Consider the following 18,625-nt stretch of genomic DNA (forward strand, 5'->3'; position numbering starts at 1 on the left):
CACCGGGGCCGCTCCGGTACCAGCGGCGCTGGAGGAGCCGCCGCTGCCGCCGCTCCCGGAGCGGCTGCGCCCCCAGCCCTGCCCCCGCCCCGGGGAGGCGGCTCGGCCCGGCCCGGCCTCGCAAGGAGGGAGAGGCGGGGGAGCCGTCCCCGCCCGCCTCGCCCCCCCCCGCACAAGGGCATCCCCCCGATTCCCCGCCTTAACGGGAACGAGGGGAACGGGTCCGACCCCCCCCGGCCCTGCCTCAGTTTCCCGTTTCCCGGCATGGGGAGGCGGAAGGGCCCCGGCCCCCGAGTCCCCCGGCAAGGGGAACCCCCCCTTGGCACTTCCCCCCTTGGCACTCCCCTTCCTCAGTTCCCCCTCGCACAAGGGGCTCCCTCCCTGCGCTGCCGTCCCCGCCTGCCTCAGTTTCCCCTCGCACCGAGGCCTCAGAGCTGCTCCATGCCCCCTGCAGTGGGGGGAGGCCAGGCCTGCCCACCGTTGGGTGCAGGGGGGCCAGGGTGGCTTTGCCACCGTCCTGTCTCTCCCCCTCTGCCTCCCCAGCCCGGTTCAGCTGAATTGGTGCAGGAAACCTTAGCTCAGCCCCCCAGGGTGTTGGGGTGCACCGTGGGTGACGCCCCCGGCCTCTGGCATTGGGATCATGGCTCCGGAGCCGCTTGGATCCCAGATCCCACAGAGCTGCCAGTGCTGGAGCAGCACGTCCCCTGCCTGCATCAGTGTCATCGGTGCACTGAGTTGTGCCCAGTGCTCAGCCCGCCCTGGCAAGCCGCATGTTTCTATTGCCACCAGTGATTCACCTCTTCCTGCCTCTTGTCCGGTCCCTCCCATCCCAGGGGCAGGGATGGGGACGGCTACCCCGGGGGGGGTCACTGGGCTGCCCGTGATGGAAGGGGGGGTCTCCAGGGGAAGGAAACCACGGCTGTGACTCAGCGCCTGAGTCACCTTCCCCAGGGGGAACACTGAGGGGACCCCACGGAGCCCCTTGACCTGTTCACACAGCCCGGGCCTCGCTGGCCAAGCTGGGGCTAACTAAGGCCAAGCAAAGCTCCTCTCAGTTAATTCCTCCCCAGTTCCCAAGTGTCCTCCTACATGGCATGAGCATCACCAACATCCCACAGCATCCTCGTATCCCACAGCATCCTCGTATCCCACAGCACCCTCCTACCCCACAGCACCCCAACATCCCACAGCACCCTCATATCCCACAGCATCCTCATATCCCACAGCATCCTCGTATCCCACAGCACCCCAGCATCCCACTGCACCCTCCTACCCCACAGCACCCCAGCATCCCACAGCATCCTCATATCCCACAGCACCCCAATATCCACAGCACCCCAACATCCCACAGCACCCTCATATCCCACAGCACCCTCATATCCCACAGCACCCCAACATCCCACAGCACCCTCATATCCCACAGCACCCTGCCACAGGAATCCTCCCGGGTGGGAATTTTGGCCAGCAGTCTGGAAAACAGCAGCTTGGGGAGGGTTATTCTTGTCCTCAGCCTCCGTGCTGAGATTTATTCCCTGGCTTTGGGGTTTATTTGACCTTTTGGGAATTGAGCGGGGCGGAGGAGTGAATCCGTTTGCCATAAATCTTGCTGCCACCCGTGTGATGAGCGGTGCCGTTCTCTGCCACGGGATGCAGGGGTTCCATGTGCGTGTGTCCCATAGGCCTCATGCATGCTGAGCATGTGGGGTGTGATCCACAGCCCCCCAGGCCTGTCCCAGCACGTCCAGCGTGGCATTCCATGGCATTCCATGGCATTCCCTCTCCCGGCCCATCCCAGCCCCCCAGCCCTGCTGGGGCCCAAGCAGGGGTTTTGGGGAGTGGTGCCTTTGCAGCAGCCCCCCCGGACAGGGACCCGTAGGGGGGTGTCATGGCATGGGACACGGTGGCCTCTGGGGACAGGGACTGCAGCTGGGAGGGGTCCCTCTGTTTCCCAAGTCCCCTCCATGGGTAGGGATCACCCTCAGCATTGGTTCTTTAGGGACACCCCTTCACCCTCCCCGGGGGGGGGACACACCAGGCAGGGCACCCGCCTCTGGTTGGAGCAGTGAGCTTAACCCCAGCTGATTGCCTTGCTCCCAGTCAGCTGCTGCTCCTATGGGAAGGCCCTGCAGGAGCCTGGAGTTATGGGATGAGCTGGGAATCCTGCAGCGTCCTCCCAGGCTGAGCCCGTCCCCACCTCGGTGGGTGCCAGCAGCACCCAGCATTGGGTGGTGGGTGCTCATGGTGGCGTATGTGTATGCATCCCTGCGTATGCGTGTGCATGTGCCTGTTCATGTGCATGCGCACATGTGCGTGTGCATGCATCCGTGTCCCTGCGGCGCTGGGTGCTGAGTGCCCTTGGTCTCTATGGTGCTGGGTGCCGGGTGCCCCTGGTCCCTGTGGCACTGGGTGCTGGATGCCCTTGGTCGCTGCGGTGCTGGGCGCCGGGTGCCCTTGGTCTCTATGGTGCTGGGTGCCCCTGGTCCCTGTGGCGCTGGGTGCTGGGTACTGGGTGCCCCTGGTCCCTGTGGCACTGGGTGCTGGGTGCCCTTGGTCGCTGCGGTGCTGGGTGCTGCGTGCCCTTGGCCTCTACGATGCTGGGTGCCCCTGGTCCCTGTGGCGCTGGGTGCCGTTGGCAAGGCCACGCTGGCGGTACTGGGTGGGCAACGCACCCAACAGCACCGGCCCTGCCAACAGCACCCACCTGGGCCCTCACCGCAGAGCCGCCGTTGTGCCGCCAGCCGAGCGGGCACGGGTACATGCACACACGTGTACATACATGTACGTGTGTGCACACGCGTGTCCCTGCATGCGCTGCTCGGCGAGCGCTGCCATCACCCCCTCCATCCATCCCCAGCTGGCTCCGGCCCCCCCCCACAACACACCGCGGGGTCCCCGGCACCTGCCGCCGGCCGTGGCTGCGCCGTGGCGCTGGGGGAGGATGAGCGGTAATTAAGTTAATTTGCACATGCAAATCATCCGCGGTTGGAATCTGTTAATTTTATAATTCGATGTTTAATGCTCATCGCCGCTCTGTTTTCCCCGCCAGAAACCCAACATTTTCTGGGTGCTAATGACGGGGGCCGTGCCCCGGGGCTGGGGGACGCGCACCCCTCGGGCACCCGGATGCTGCTGATGGCAGCAGTCACCGGTTAACCCCCAGCGGTGATGGGTGCTCCCTGCGACGTGGGCGCTGGGGGAGGCCGGGGGAAGGTGCGAGGGAGGGAGCCGGGGGGGATGTGCCCCGTGCCGGAGGCAGAGCGGGCTCTTCCCATCGCTGCTGCCGGGGAGGTGTTTTGGGGATGCGGGTGGTGGTGAGCTGGGACCTGGCTCGTGTCAGCCGCCGGGGGAGGGAGGGAGGCGCTGCCCACGGGGGTGTCCCTGCGCTGTGGGGCTCTGGTGGCATTCACAGCAGCTCCCTGGGGAGGCCAGCACCAGCCGCCAGCACCTCAAATACAAATACAGCGGGCGCACGGGGTCCTCAGCCCTTCCCAATGCATCCCTGAGAGCTGCCACAAGTCCTGCCCGAAGAAGGGGGACTGCAAAAGCTGGGGCCGAGGCTGAGCATTACCCCAAAGTCAGGTATTGCCCCGAGGCTGAGCATCACCCCGGTGCTGAGCATCACCCTCTGGCTGAGCATCACTCCAGGGCTGCGCATTACTCCAAGGCTAAGCATTACCCTGGTGCTGAGCATCACCCCAAGGCTAAATATAACCTTGGTGCTGAACATCATCCCAGAGCTGAGCATCACCGGGGGCTGAGCATCACTGGGGGCTGAGCATCACCCCGGGGCCGGGCACTGCCGGTGCCGCAGGAGCTGGCACGTCCCTGTTTATCTGCGGAGCCGGCCGGGCTTTTGCATACGCCGGATTTGCAGGTTCCTTTGAAGCTCCAGCAGCTGCCGGGCTCTCGCCTCTGCCTCGGCGGAGATAACGCGGTTCCCCGCAGCCACCGCGCTCGGAAGGACGTCGTCACCGGTTCTGCCCGGGGCTGGATCCGGCCGGGTGATCCCAACAGGGCAGGGAGCGGCCCCTGGGGAGCCAGGGGAGGGGGATGCCACCTTTCTCATGAGAACTAATTGCAATTAATCCCATCTCATTGTTTACTCGGGGCTGATTCAAGCACATTTCAGGCTAGACTGAGCAGCTGAACATTTCTAATGTATTTTTCTTTCTGCTTTCATGACCTCGTTCCTGTCGCCCCGCTCCCGTCCCTCTGCTCTGGGAGATGAGCAGTAACTTCATCAAGTTCATCTGGGAATAGGAAACCTCTCCATGGCTGTGCTGGGGGTGGCCGGGAAGGAACCGTCCTCCCTGAGCCCCATGGACAGCCCCTTGTCCCCCGTGAGTGTCACCCTGCCGTGGCCATCACCAGCGCTGGGCCCCCCCATCCAGCTGTTCCCATTGCACAGCCCTTCTGGCTGCTCTCCCCATGATCCCAGGGGCTCTCCCATGCAGATGTGCCCCCATGGCCCCATCCCAGCTGTTCCCCCCAGCCTGTCCCAATGTCACCCCAGGTCTCCCCTTCATCTCTCTCCTGCTCCGTTTCATCCGGAGTCACCGACTTTTGCAACCTCCTTTCTCCAACCTGGAGACTTTCTATTCTCTTCCCTTCCTCTGGTGATGTAACAACGGCGAGGGGGCCTGAGGACGTGCCCGTTCCCTCAGCTCCCTGCTGGGGGGCTTTGCCACACTCACCTTTCCCTTGGCAGAGCTCTCGCCTGTTCTCGCTCCTCCTCAGCTTTCCCCCTTTCTCCTTTGGGTTTCCATACCCTGGTGAGGAAGAAGAGCAAAGCGAAGGCTTTCGGGGTAGGCATGGTGGGATTTGCCCACTGGGCTCATAGCGTGGTGATGGGGTGATAGAGCACATCCCCACATCCACCCTTCAACACCACCGCACCCTACTGCTCCTTCCCCATGGCCCCTCGTGCCTCAGTTTCCCCCGTGGCCCAAGCAGTATGCCCAACAGACCCCCCCAGACGCAAGCACCGGCACCAGGCTGTCCCCATGGCAGGCAGCCATGGGGATGCCACCAGCCCCCCAAACGATTCCCTTTGGGAGAGGGGCTTTTACCAGAGAAGAGCCGGGGCCGGCTCCTGGCTCGGGGCCCCGGCAGCGATTGTGGTTTTCTCCTCAAGCGTGGCTAACGCCGCGCTCGCCGGCGGCACAGCCGAAGCCAGAAGCATTTTTCCCCCACCCCGGGGTAGCTCAGGCAACACCCGCTGCAGAGACAAGACCTGGAGGGGGGGATCGCCTCCTACAGCCAGGAGGGAATGGGAGCCGCAAAGAACCTCAGCCCACAGGACGGGAGCAGGGCGCAGGTCCCGCCCTGAGGTTTATTTGTCGGGTCCCCCCCCCCCATCAGTATTTTCCACCTTTCAGCCCAATTCTGAAGCTCCGATGCCCCCTCTCCAGGGGGATAAACCCCACGACGCAGGCGGGGCTCTGCTCCCTAACGAGCGAACACACCAAATTCAAGGACAAGCAGAGTTGAGGAAGCTGCTTTTTTAAAAGCATGATTTATTTACCAGCGAGCTGGTAAAAATGCTGCGTTCCCAGCATCAAAACCGGTTCAAAACCTCCAATTAAATGGTGAGAATCCTGCCCTTCCTCCCTGGGTAAGCACCGCAGTTCAGGTCAGCTCTTTCCTTGCCTTAATTTGTGATTTTTTACCTTGATAGCAATTTTCCCTGCGCTGCAGCCAATTGGTAACCGGCCTCTTTTGTCTTTAGCCCTTCCTTTCTCCTCAGGAAAATCGAATCTCACTCTTTTTTATCCGTGTGTTATTTACACGCCGATGGGGCGATGCCCAACGCCAGGAGATGGGGGTGATGCTCCGGGGGATGCGCCGGTACCCACCACATCTCAGGGAGGGAGATGAAGCCACACCACGGGGGCAGCGGGGCCGGTTGCGTTGGGCAGCAGCCCGTGGTGTGTTTAACGTCGCCGTCTGTCACCGCGAGCACCGGGACGCGGTCCAGGGAGAGGTTTGTGGCAGGGAAGTGCCAAGCCGGCACGCAGCGGGCGCCTGGCAGGCGCCGAGCGCTTCCAGCGGCGTTTCCAATGTGTCCCCCCCCCACAGCACGCTTTGTCCCCAAAGGGGTGGCTGTGCCGGGGGGGGGGGGGGGGCTCCAGCGCCGCACCGGGAATATTCCCCCCCCCCGCTTTTGGCTTCCAGATCCTGTATCCCGCTTCCCAGGGAAGCCTTCGGCCTCGCTGCCGCCCAGGGCTTTGCTCCGATCGATGCTCCAGCCTCTCTTAACACCTCGCAGGGATCGATGGACAAGGCAGGGAATTGCCCGCACTGGAGGGATACGGCTAATCCCCCTGGCAAGGCTCTGCTTGCGGCCACTCGCTTTAACCCTGCCCGTGCCGTGGCTCTTTGTCAGCACCACCAGCCTGGTGCCCATCACCGTGGCCTCCTGGTACCACCGCAGCGCCGCATCCCCAGGGCTCTCCTTACTTTAGCTGCCTGCTCCCTCCTGTGCCTCTCTTCTCCTTGAGCTGCAAAGAGTTCCAAGAGCCACCGAGAAGGCACCAAAATCCGCCAAATTCTCCCCAAATCCTAAGCTTGCTGGTGGCTCCGGGGCCATTTCCCTGGGGTGCAGGGACACCACCGCCTGCCGCTGACCTTCCCTTGCCAGATCCTTGCCAGATCCTTGCCAGATCCCTGCCGGATCCCTGCCGGATCCCCACACGCCGCTTCCACAGAGCAGTTTAATCACTAAAAGGCGATTTGGCACCTTAAAACCACGCTCTGCAAAGGGTGCCGGGGTGTCCGTGATCCCACGGGCTCCCGGGTGGGTGCATCTCCCCGGTGGGGGGGGTAGGGAAAGGGCTCCCAGGCTGCAGGGATGCTGCACTTCCCACGTGGCTGAAGCACCGGAGCATCCTTAAACGGGAGCAAGAACCAGCTCAGCTGGTGCCAGAGCCCTGCAGAGCCCGGTGACAGCTCAGCACATGCCCGAGTTCATCCCAAGCGGGATCCGCATCTCTGAGGGGTATCGCGACACAGGGATGCTGGGGACGGCGACAGCCAGGCGAGGAGCTGGATCCCGTCCTGGGAAATCGGCTTTCGAGGAAAAGCGGAGCGGGGAGAGGGAAGAGGAGGCTGGAAAAGCTCCAAGATCAGCGGCACTGATACGAAACCATAAATTATCCTCGAGGCTGAGCCGGCTGCGGGGAAAGGCAGCCCCTGCGGGGAGCTGGGGACGCGGCACGGCCGGCGCTGACCCCGGCAGGGGCTAAATCGAGGTGAGCGGCTCCCGGCGCCCGCGGGAGCTGCGATTTCTCATCAATCCAAAGGGAATAATTCACAGGCGCGGGCAGCCGGGGCTGCTCCCCGCATCCATCACCGCAGGGCTGCTGCCCGCTCCCAGTCACCAGCGCGGAGGCTCCGTGCCAAAGCCGGCACCGCCGCTCGCCAGCCCCCAGCGGGAGCCGCTCCTTTGGCGGAGCAACACCGCCCCCCCCCAAATGTAACTGGGGAGCATCCATGGTGACGGGGATGCTCCGGTTGGGTTTGGATGATTCCCCCCGGCAAATGTTACCCAGCGCCGCTTCCCGGCATCCCCGCGATCTAATTACACCCAAGATGAAGCAGGGAACGCTCCTTGCCTTTAATTAATAACTCAGCACCGCTCAGAGCAGGCTGGGAGCGTGAACGCGGCGTCGCAAGCGGTTGAGGGTGCGCAGGTTTTGGGGGGCTGGTACCCTGCGTCCCACAGGCCCCCTCCGAGCGCAGATGGGAAACAGGAGCTGAAAAATGGCATTTAAATAATAAATCCCAGCTATTAAGGGGAGGCTGTACCTGGGAGAGGCGGCCGGCGCCGGCGGCCAGCAGGGTAATTAGACCACGGCTGAAATGATGAAAAGAGATCTGCAGGCTTTGAGGCCGAGGCTTTGAAGCTGGAAATCCTGTGAAAGCAGCATCCCCGCACGCACCCGCCGGGAGATATTTATCCAGGAGCTGCTTCCCCCCATCCACATCATGGCCAGAGCCGAGGGGAGACGCTGAGCCTGGAGGGATGCTTCGTGGTACCCTGAATTCTGTGTGTAGTGCTCTGGGGAATGGTAGCCCCTGCACTGGGAACGCGTCAGGTATCGTGGCGTTGGGGTGGTACAGCCGGAGGTGAATCCAGTGACACAAACGGGGCTGCCTGTGCCAGGGAATGCCAAAGACCTGTCCTGCAGGGAGCCAGCGGGGATCAACAAATGCTGGAGCTTCTGGTATGAATCACAGAATCCCAGACCGGTTTGGGCTGGAAAGGACCTTAAGATCACCCAGCTCCAACCCCTGCCATGGGCAGGGACCCCTTCCACTGGAGCAGGCTGCTGCAAACCCCGTCCAACCTGGCCTTGAGCACTGCCAGGGATGGGGCAGCCACAGCTTCTCTGGGCACCCTGTGCCAGCGCCTCAGCACCCTCACAGGGAAGAGCTTCTGCCTTATATTTAACCTAAATCTCCCGTATTTCACTCTGAACCCATCACCACTTGTCCTATCCCTACAGTCCCTGATGAAGAGCCCCTCTCCAGCATCCTTGTAGCCCCCTTCAGACACTGGAAGCTGCTCTGAGGTCTCCACGCAGCTTCTCTTGTCCAGGCTGAGCAGCCCCAATGTTCTCAGCCTGGCTCCATACAGGAGCTGCTCCAGCCCCTGCTCATCCTCGTGGCCTCCTCTGGCCTTGCTCCAGCAGCTCCATGTCCTGATGCTGGGGACACCAGCGCTGCACACAGGGCTGCAGGGGGGTCTCACCAGAGCAGAGTAGAAAAAGTTCAAACCAGGGGATGGATGAGTTCAGCCAAAGGGACACACGTTGGGAAGGGGTCCGTGTCTCCGGGGGGCTCTGCCGGCCTGGCTGGAGCTGCTCCTCCGGCACATGGAAGGTTCTTGATTTAAAACAGTCCCTGCAGGATGTGGGGACCACAGCCAGACACGTGGATGAGATCCTGGGGTGCCAATGTGCTGCATCTCCCTGGCCATGGAGCCATCTCCACCATGCCAAAGGCCATGGCCACGTGGGGATGGAGCTCATCCCAAGGGACTGCTGGATGGGCATCCTTTGGTCTGTAAACTCCAGCCTGGCTGTGGCCATTCACCAGAAGGGATGCGACCAGATCCACAGCAGAACCAGGAGCATCCCAGGATGTGGATGCCTGAATGCACCTGCCCTCAGGGAGGACATCTGTACGGAAAGACCCCTGGATTTGGCCTCCCACCTGCCCCAAAACCTTGAGCAGGGAGTCTTGGCCTATGCGATGCCACGAGGGATGCGGGTGAGAGCGGTGCGGCCGGGCAGGACCCCAGCAGGAGTGAAGCAGCAGCTCAGCACAGGGGCAATTAGCAGCTTGCGATTCCAGATCCTCATTAGGGGCCGGCACCCCCCGCTGTTGCGCTTTGTGCAATTAGTCGCTAAGTAACACGCAGATATTTATACCCTGGCGAGGCACCGGGACCGGCGGCACCGGGATCCTTCGGCTGGAGCCCTGCCAGCGCAGGGATCGTGGCCCTGTGGACAAGCAGCCGGCTCCTGAGGGCCGAGGAGCTGAGCTCAGCCTCCGAGGGGCACCCTGGGGTGCTCCATGCTCAGGGGAGCACCCTAAGGTGTGCACCCGCAGGGATACACGTGGCTTTGTCACCCTGAGGAAGCCACAGCACCGCCGTGGGGGACCGCTTGCTCTCAGAGCCGGTTCTATAGGGAAGATGTTTTCTCTTCTCTCTCACCCCACCCTAATTAATTGTTTTAATTAAGGAAATGCCACCTCCACTCCCGACTGCCATTTGCCTGCAGAAGCGGTGCTAATTACAGCGAGGGAAATGCGCTGTGGCTTGTTTAAACCCATTCGCAGGCAGCGGGGAGGAGGCTTCTCTGCGGGGGGGGGGGGGGGGGGCTAAAAATATGTGGGATAAAGGAAAATAAACGAGCTCCAAGCTGCCAATCGCAGTGCAGGGAGTGGTGGGGACTTGGGGGTCCCCTGTGAGGGGTGACTGAGCTGTGGGATGTGCCTGGAGGTGGAGGTGTGGTACCTCCATCCATCACCTCTGCCCGGCAGCGGGTGGGTGCTACCGGAGCGCCCTTCCTTACTGCATCACCCAGACCATTCCCGGCTTGGGAATGGGGATTTAAAGCCCAAGTCTGCAGATGTGGAGATGCCACCAACACCTCCTTCACCAGCTTTGTCAGCAGCAGGCAGGAGCTCGCGCTGCCTGCTGCTTTTTAACAGCTTTCATGAATTTTAATGGCCAGTTGCTGCCGGGTTTCTCCTTCTTTTCCCATAGCTCCCACCCCCTCCCCAGCCCTGCAGGTCACCCTCCTCTCAGGGCATGTCCAGGCTCACAGCCAGCACTTGGCATCCTCAGAGCTCCCCCGAAACCTTCCCCAGCTTCCCCTTTGCTGCCCCTGCCATGGGGATCTCACCCCGCAGGCACAACCACCAGTGCGGGGGGGGGGGGGTTCGCTGTGGCGCTGCTCCGGGCACCTGGGTGGCTTTTCCCGAAATCCATGGATGTGGAGGCTCTGGAGACTCCACTTCAGAAGTATCCGTCTTTATTAGCAGCTGTTTAACACCTCCCCGAGGGACCATAATGAAGGGAAGCAACTTAATCACCATCATGCAGCAAAGTGCGGGCGAGCGCATCCCTGCCGGGCCAGGCCACGGCTGATTCCACCACCCGTGGTGCTGCTTCCCTGGGGCCTCGGGTGCTCCCACCTGGTGACAGTGCCCCCCCTGGTCCTCCCTGATGGTCCCTCCAGGTTCTCTTGGTCCATTCTGACCCCGCAGTGATGTCCCTCCTGCCCTGAGCAATGATGCCCCCCTGGTCTTTCCACGTCTCTCCTGCTCCGTGCAGCAGCGCGGAGTTTGGGTTGGAAGGGACCTTAAAGCTCATCCATTCCAACCCCTGCCCCGGGCAGGGACCCCTTCCACTGGAGCAGCTTGCTCCAAGCCCCTGTGTCCAACCTGGCCTTGAGCACTGCCAGGGATGGGGCAGCCACAGCTTCTCTGGGCACCCTGTGCCAGCGCCTCAGCACCCTCAGGCCCCTGCCCATCCCACCCAGCCAAATTCCCGGGCTGGGAAGCAGCGGGGAGCTGGGACCAGGCCTTTTTCTGTGCCCATCTCCTTTATCCTGGGTCCACTTCCCTGCACAAAGCAGCGCTGGCGGTTGCCGAAGTGATCGAAATAACATTTTCTGGCGGAGATTCCGCTTTGTGTGTTTTGAACACAGCTGAGAGCTGGCTCAGCGCTGTCAGTCCCTCCCCTGCCACCGCCACATCCCCGCGGATCTTGGAGCTGATCCTCTTTGGCTCCAAGAGTCCCCTTTTTCTGGGGGAAATTTCCCAGCTCCAGCTCCCACCTCGAGGGCCGGTGTTGGCTCCGGGTGGGTTTTGGGAGGGATGGGAGCAAGGGCTCTGCTTGGCTCCCTATTCCAGGAAGGGTGTGTAGGAGAGAGGGAAAGAGTGGGAGAAGCTGGATCCGTACTCCAAAGAGCTTCTGCCATGATGCTGAGCTGGGTATCACCGTCTCGGCATGGTAGAGGGAGTGTTGGTCCCATTGATAAGTGTCTATCCCCCACCCATGGTCACTGAACTGCAGTGTCTGTATATGGGGAGATGGTGGTGGTGGTGATGGGGTTTGCATCCGGCGCTTGAATCTGCAACCAGCCGACCTGGGGAAGGATCATGGCCCCACCTCCTGTTTTGCAGCATCCATAGGTGAGGCAGAGTGAAAATGGGACACGAAGGGGGAAAATTTGAGATGGGCAAAGAGAAGCTGCTTGCCCGTGGTCCCTTTGCCAGAGGATGTGCTCCCAATCAGCCCTACCCGAGAAGCATCTCCATCACCTCGAGCGCTGCCTTCATTCTCTATCCTTCATCTCCGTCACCCCCAGCTCTGCCTCCATCCCCACCGCAGCATCCCCGCACCCGTTGCTGCGGCTGCCCCCAGCTCCCGCATCCCCGTGAGGGATGGAGCTGGATTGGAGCGCAGGGAACTGGAGCGCTGAAGATCAAGAGGAAAATGATCAAAGGCGGGATGTGGGTGAGCGCTGGCAACCCCGTCACCCTGGAGACGGGAAGCAAATATTTGGGCTAATAGCGCTCTCGGGGAGCGGGACCAGGCGCTTCCCATTGCAGGTGACAATAGCGATGGGCAGCCACCGCGGTGGCCCGGCTTCATCAGACATGGCTGGTGCAGGGGGAATTTGGGATATAGGCAGGTTCATTATGGGAATTGGCCATCAGCCAGCGCTGGGTGCTTGGCAGAGGGATGCTCAGCTGGAGGGATGCTCTGGCAGATGGATGTTCAGCCGGAGGGATACTTGGCCAGAGGGATGCTCAGCTGGTGAGATGCTCATCCAGAGGGATGCTGGGGGTGGCAGGGTGCACAAGGTGGCCCCAGGGCTGATGCTCTCCCACCATCACACCACAGCGCAGGCCACACCACCAGCGGTACCCCCAGCCTGGATGTGTCCCCTCCTGCAGCGGGTGGCTCTGTCACATCCCTGAGCTCAGCCTTTCCCCACTGACAGATCCGGCTGCAGGAGCCTTCCCTCTGCAAGACACAGCCTCTCTCCTGCCTACCCGGGAGGGCAATTGAGGCACAGATCCCTCTAGCCTGGGGTCACCCTGCCGGGGTGACAACGTGGGCCTGGGGCCACCCATGTGCCAGCACCCACCTGGGTCTGTCTGCACTGGGCAAGGTGGGGTGAGCACAGCACGGGGTGGTGCAGGCTCCCTGGGGGAACGGGAGGGAGGTAACGGCTTCAATAGGAATGTAAAGAATAACATTGATACTAAAATTATTGATATTAATATTATTGTGCTTATTAATAGATGTGCATTCTGTAGTTATAGGATTATCACAGGGCGCTCATATTTATTTATTTTCTTGTCTTTATTGTAATAACGCTGATGCTGGTGGCAATAATAATAATATTAATAACAATGGTGATGATCCCTGAGCTAGCAAAGGGCCTTTGGCTGGTGCCGGGCACAAAGCCGAGCCCAGGGCTCGGTACCTGCCGTGCCGCCGGTTCCAGGGCACGGTGGGATTGGAGTGACAGGGAGGAAAATCAATCTGAATGAATGAGGTCACCTGCCTCATAAATAATTCATCCCAACCGGTGTTAATGCTCCGCTCGGCGGCGGAAGGTGGAGGAGCTGCGGCGGGGCTGGCTGCTGATAACTGGTGCTAGTACGACACAGCCACGCAGGATGGGGCGCAGCACCAGCAAGGCTCGGGGTGCTGGTAGCACCCAGTCCTGGGGTGCTGGGTGGGGGGTGCTGTGTCCTGGTGCTGCTCCAGATAGCACGGCACAGCCGGAGCCATGGCAATACCATGGGGGATCGTGACAAGGGGAGCGGGATCCTTCCCGCATGGCAGGACCTGATGTGCTGGAAGAAGCCACGAGGTCTCTTAACAGCCCCCCCCCCGCCACAGCCCCGTGTGGGGCCATCCCCGATGGGACCGAGGTGACCCCAGCACCCGGCTGCTGCCGCCAGCTGCCCGGGCACATGGCAGCGCTGGCAAAGGGGCTTTTGTCCGCCGGGCCCGGCAGGCAGGTGATGGAGGTGCAGCGGAAAGCGCAGGGATTACAGCGGGGAGAAAGCGCCGCAGGGCGAGCCCAGCAAATGGTTTAATTCCCTTTAACTCCCCGGCTGCAGCTGGGGTCAGCGTCCCCCTCCATGCACACGGGGCTCTTCCCAACCTCTTCCCTCCTTGGAGCTGCTATGGAGGAAGGTGAGGGAAGGAGCCCGGCAGCACCAAAACGTTGCAAAAGAACATCTTGAAGCCATTCTGCCATCTGTTGTGCTCACAGCGCAATTAAGCAGGCAGCAGCCGTGCCAGGCAAGGAGCATCCTGCCTGCAACATCACCCCCGTGCCAGGCCTCGGGAATAACCCTGCGGGAAGGGGGGGGGGGGGGGGATGGGGGGGCGGGGTTTGGGTGCTGTGATCCCCCCTGGCAGACCCTGACTGGGGAGACGGTGCTCAGGAAGCTGCCTGAAGGAGCCAGCGCGGTGCCAGGGTTTGATTGGTTGGAGCTTGGATGAAGGGATGAAGGGAGGGAGGGATGGATGGATGGATGGATGAAAGGATGGATGGATGGATGGATGGATGGATGGATGGATGGATGGATGGATGGATGGATGGATGGATGAAGGGAGGGAGGGAGGGAGGGAGGGATGGATGGATGGATGGATGGATGGATGGATGGATGGAGCTTAGCTCCCCCGGCTCACCAAGCTGGGTGCCAGTCCCAGAGACACTCACCAGTGTTCCAGGACATGAGCGGTTCATGAGACCTCATAGCAGCTTCCAGTGTCTGAAGAGGGCTACAAGGATGCTGGAGAGGGACTCTTCAATAGGACAAGGGGTGATGGGTTCAAACTGAAACAGGGGAAGTTCGGGTTAGATATAAGGATAAGCGCTCTGAGGCGCTGGCACAGGGTGCCCAGAGAAGCTGTGGCTGCCCCATCGCTGGCAGTGCTCAAGGCCAGGTTGGACACAGGGGCTTGGAGCAAGCTGCTCCAGTGGAAGGGGTCCCTGCCCGTGGCAGGGGTTGGGGCTGGAGGAGCTTTAAGGTCCCTTCAACCCAAACCAGGCTGGGATTCTGTGATTTTGGGGAGCAGGAGCGGGATGGCAGTGGCACCCGAATGGAGGATGCTTCACATCAAGGGCTGCAGCACCCCAAAACCTCCCCCCCTGCCAGCATTAGGATCTGGGTACATTTGCATCACTGCCCTGGGTGACACCACCCTGAGAAGCTGCCACAGACAGGGCTTGGTGCTGGGCTGAGACCTGCCCAACTCGTGTCACAAGCCCCAAGCCCCTGCCGCCATCCCACCAGGACCCAAGGCAGCTTTCCAAGGGGAATTCACCTCCGGAGCTACGGCTGCTGCTGGCTTGAGGCTCGTCACCACTTCCCGCAGCTGCTGCCGGCATTAACTTTCCTGGTAACGTTGGTTTATCCCCTTGATCTTGACAGGAAGCGGGAGGCAAGGGAAGCATCCCTTGGGAATCGCCGCCACACGAGCCCAGCTTTAATTAGGGATGGAAAATCTCCGCCGACAGCCGCGGGACAGCGCGCCCGGCGCTGGGAGGGATTAGCACCGCTATGGAAGCATCTGCTCCGAAACGGGCAGCAAAGCGCTCCCATCCCGGTGATGCCACGAGGCCGGCGCCGGGAGGAGGGGTGGGGGGGGGGGGGTGGGGGGCACGCTGGGGGGTGGAGGGGTGGGATGCAGTCACCTCATCTGGTTAAACCCGGGATTAATCAGCTCCCTCCGGTTGGATGCGGGATCACAGCTCCCGCTGCCGCGGTGCTCTCCTGGCTCCATTAGCATTGACCACCGGCTCCCACCCCGGCCAGGATTAACCCATCAGCTTCTCCTGCTCATTAACAATCCACTTGATTAGGAATGACCAGTCAATGTCGCCAGCACAAGGACAGCAGCTGGGGACACCGCTCCGAGGGGCCATCCTCTTCCTCACTGAGCTCCGTGTGCTGCAGCCACATCACTTTGTGCTTAACCTACATTTGCTTTTGTCCCGGCTGGAGCATGCCCGGGGCTCCGTGTTCAGCTCAGCACAGCGTGGCCCGGCATGGCCCAGCATCTCACCCAGCACTGCGGTCCCTCTGAGCATCAGAAGCGAAGGGATTCGACCCCAGTGACCCCCGGTGCATGGTGACGGGTGATGTTGGGGTGCAGCTCACACTTGCCCTGCAGCACCCTCAGGGACACTCATCACCCTTTCCCTCCCACGACCCTAAAGGATGCCAATGAGACCCCTCAGTGTCACCCCTGTGGCCTGGGTCCCTCTTTAAGCCCCATCCCTGTGGGGCTGCACCCTCCCCTTGCACAGCACAAGCCCTTTGGGGGGAGTCACAGGGACCCTCCCAGCCTACGAAGGGGCTCCCCGGGCTGCAGCCCCCCGGGGAGGGACCCCTAGGATTAGGATACAGCTGTAACGACCGGTGCTGAGTGCTAATTATCACTGATTATCCCTCCGCAGGGCTAACATCACCCTGCCAGCGTGGGGGCTGCTGACACGGATGCCACCAGGGTGCTTGCGGCAGTGCTCAGCTCTGCCTATTTTTATCTCCTTGATGAAGTTGCTTGGGTCGCTTCCATCCCCAGCAGCTTTAACAACCCCGGGGGGGATCTGCCGGTGCCACCCCGGCTTTGTGCAGCGAGGACGGAGCAAGCGAGGCAGCGCCTGCTGCGAAGTCCCCTCTGGAGGCTGCTGGAGCTGGGTGCGGGGAGAAAACGCATCTGTGGGGGCAAGGGATGCGTATTCCTATGGTGGTTTCTCTCCCCTGGGATGAGGAGGGGGTGAGCCTCACTCCTGTCCCAGCGTCATCCACCATGCAGACACTGGATGGTCCTGCCCCAGCTACAGCCTCTCCCCATGGCTTTAGGAGAGCTCCAGCTGCCCTTTGGGTGCTGCACCCCTAAGCAACACCTTCTCACTCCCTTTCCTTCCATCCAACACCAGCTACATATCCCGGTGCACTTTCGGGATAACTGAATGCCAGGGGAGCATCCCCTGCTCATGGTTCTGCTCCGGAGCTGGGATGAGGTTTTCCAGCCCACTTGCAGCAGGGCAGGTTGGTGCTGGAAAAGGGGCTGAGGCAGCCCAGCCGGTGCTGGTAATGCGGCAAGAAGGGGCCATTGTGGTGAGGCACAGCTGCACGGGTGCCGGGAGCAGCGGGAATGCCAAATGCCAGTGGATGGGAATGGCTTGGGGGATTCACCACCCCCTGGGGACAATACGGGCTTTATGGGGAGCACCGCTGCCACGTCCCAGGAGCTGCTGGGGTCCAGCAGGTGCCCTGATGGGGCCATGTGAGTCCTGTCATGTGTCCCCATTGCTACCCCATCCCATGACCCCCGTTCCTGCCTTGTCCCATGTCCCCCTTCGCACTCAGCAAAGCAGGATGGTGGTGCTGGGCGCTCCGAGGACCTGGTCCCCAGGAAACTTGGGTTGCTCTCGAGGCTGATGGAGACGGGTGCTGGAAGCGGTGACAAAGTGACACTGGGGATGAAGGGAGGACAGAAGCGGCTCCATGCCCTTCCCAGTGCTCCTCCGTGACCCGGCGGCAGCGGCTCCTGTTTCTCCTGCCGAGCCCTAGTGAATTATTCAGGCTCTGCCTCTCTGAGGATGCTCCCCCTCGCCTGGAACGGAGCCCCCATCACCGGCCGCGGATGGGGCTGTGGATGTGTCGGCCGCTGAGGTGGGATGAGCAGTGGGAGAGGGAGCGGGAGGAGATGTGAAACCTCCCCGAGCGTGGGGTGATGCTCAGCGTGCGGGAGAGGAGCCTCTGCAAAGCACCATTTCATTTCATTGAAAGGAGAGGAGGAGGGAGGGGGAGAGGCAGCACATGAGCTGGCCCAGATCCTGTTTCTGCTCTTTTTCATTCTGTTTCCGTGCAGTGCCAGCTCCTGTTCCCACTGATCCGTGATGGCTGCTCCATCCACACTGGCAGGGATGCGGCTTTGCTGAGATGAGCCCCGATGTGGCCCCCAGTCGTTGCTGGGACCCCACGAGGATTTAGGATTTAGTTCTGGGATTGAGAGTGAGGTGGAGAACTGTGCAATGCAGGGACCATCCCTGAGATGCTCCTCAGAGGCAGGAAGTGGGGGTTTGTGTGCTGGGCACACTGGGGTGTACTGGGGAGCAGGGTGCACCCCACATGCCCATCCCAGCCTGTTCCCCCCCCAGCACCTTCAGCAATGGGCTGAGCGGGGTGAGCACAGCAGGAATGCCCCAGCAGTGGGGACACAGGACAGCAATGGGGATGCAGAGCCAGGCAGTGATGGGAACACTGGGGACACTACCACACTCTGCTGGGGCTCCCCCAGCTCCATTCACCACCTCCCCTGCTCCCTCCCCATCTCCTCGGCCCACAGGCCCGTGCTGCGCTGTTCCTGGCTCGTGGCTTGTGTCCCATCGCTGCAAGTGGCCACCGGGCACAGATGAGCTGTGGAGGGTGATTTATGCCGCCGGGCAGGTTGATGCTGCAACTGCTTGGGAGGGCGGCAGCAGCTGCTCCGGCTGCTCCAGCGCAACGGGGGCAGCAGGAGGGGAGGGCTCGGGGCAGGACATGTCCTGGGGGTGTCGTGGAGGGGGCTGGTAGGGCTGAAGGGGAATGGGGAGGATGGGGGGGCTGAGGTCGGCTTCAAAGCCACTGCGTGAGACTAAGATTCAAGTGAAGGCTCCGGCTCACCCAGACTTTAATCCGCTCTAAATCCCACCTTTAATCTGTTTAATGCCACCTTCGGGAACTGGGATCCTGAGCGGTGGCTCCTTCCCACAGAGCCGGGACGAGGAGGAGGAGGAGGAGGAAGAGGAGGATGCTCCCAATGCCGGGGCGCTGGGATGTGGGTGCAGTGCTCGGGGGGACCGCGGGACTTGGGGGTCCCCAGCACAGGCCACGACTCCCCGGTTGCTGCTGGAAACTCCTGCACCCACCTCCGCGGGCGGGCAGCGGGGGGGGCCCGGGGAGACACCGGCTCTGCGCCCACCGCGGGGGGTCCGGTTACTCCCCCCCGATGACACTGCCCCGGCCGAGCGGAGGGGATGCCCGCGCCCGGTTTGCACGGGCCGCGGAGGGCGGTTTGGGGCCG

The sequence above is a fragment of the Lathamus discolor genome, chromosome 21 (assembly GCF_037157495.1).
Source record: "Lathamus discolor isolate bLatDis1 chromosome 21, bLatDis1.hap1, whole genome shotgun sequence".
In the NCBI taxonomy this organism is placed as follows: Eukaryota; Metazoa; Chordata; class Aves; order Psittaciformes; family Psittacidae; genus Lathamus; species Lathamus discolor.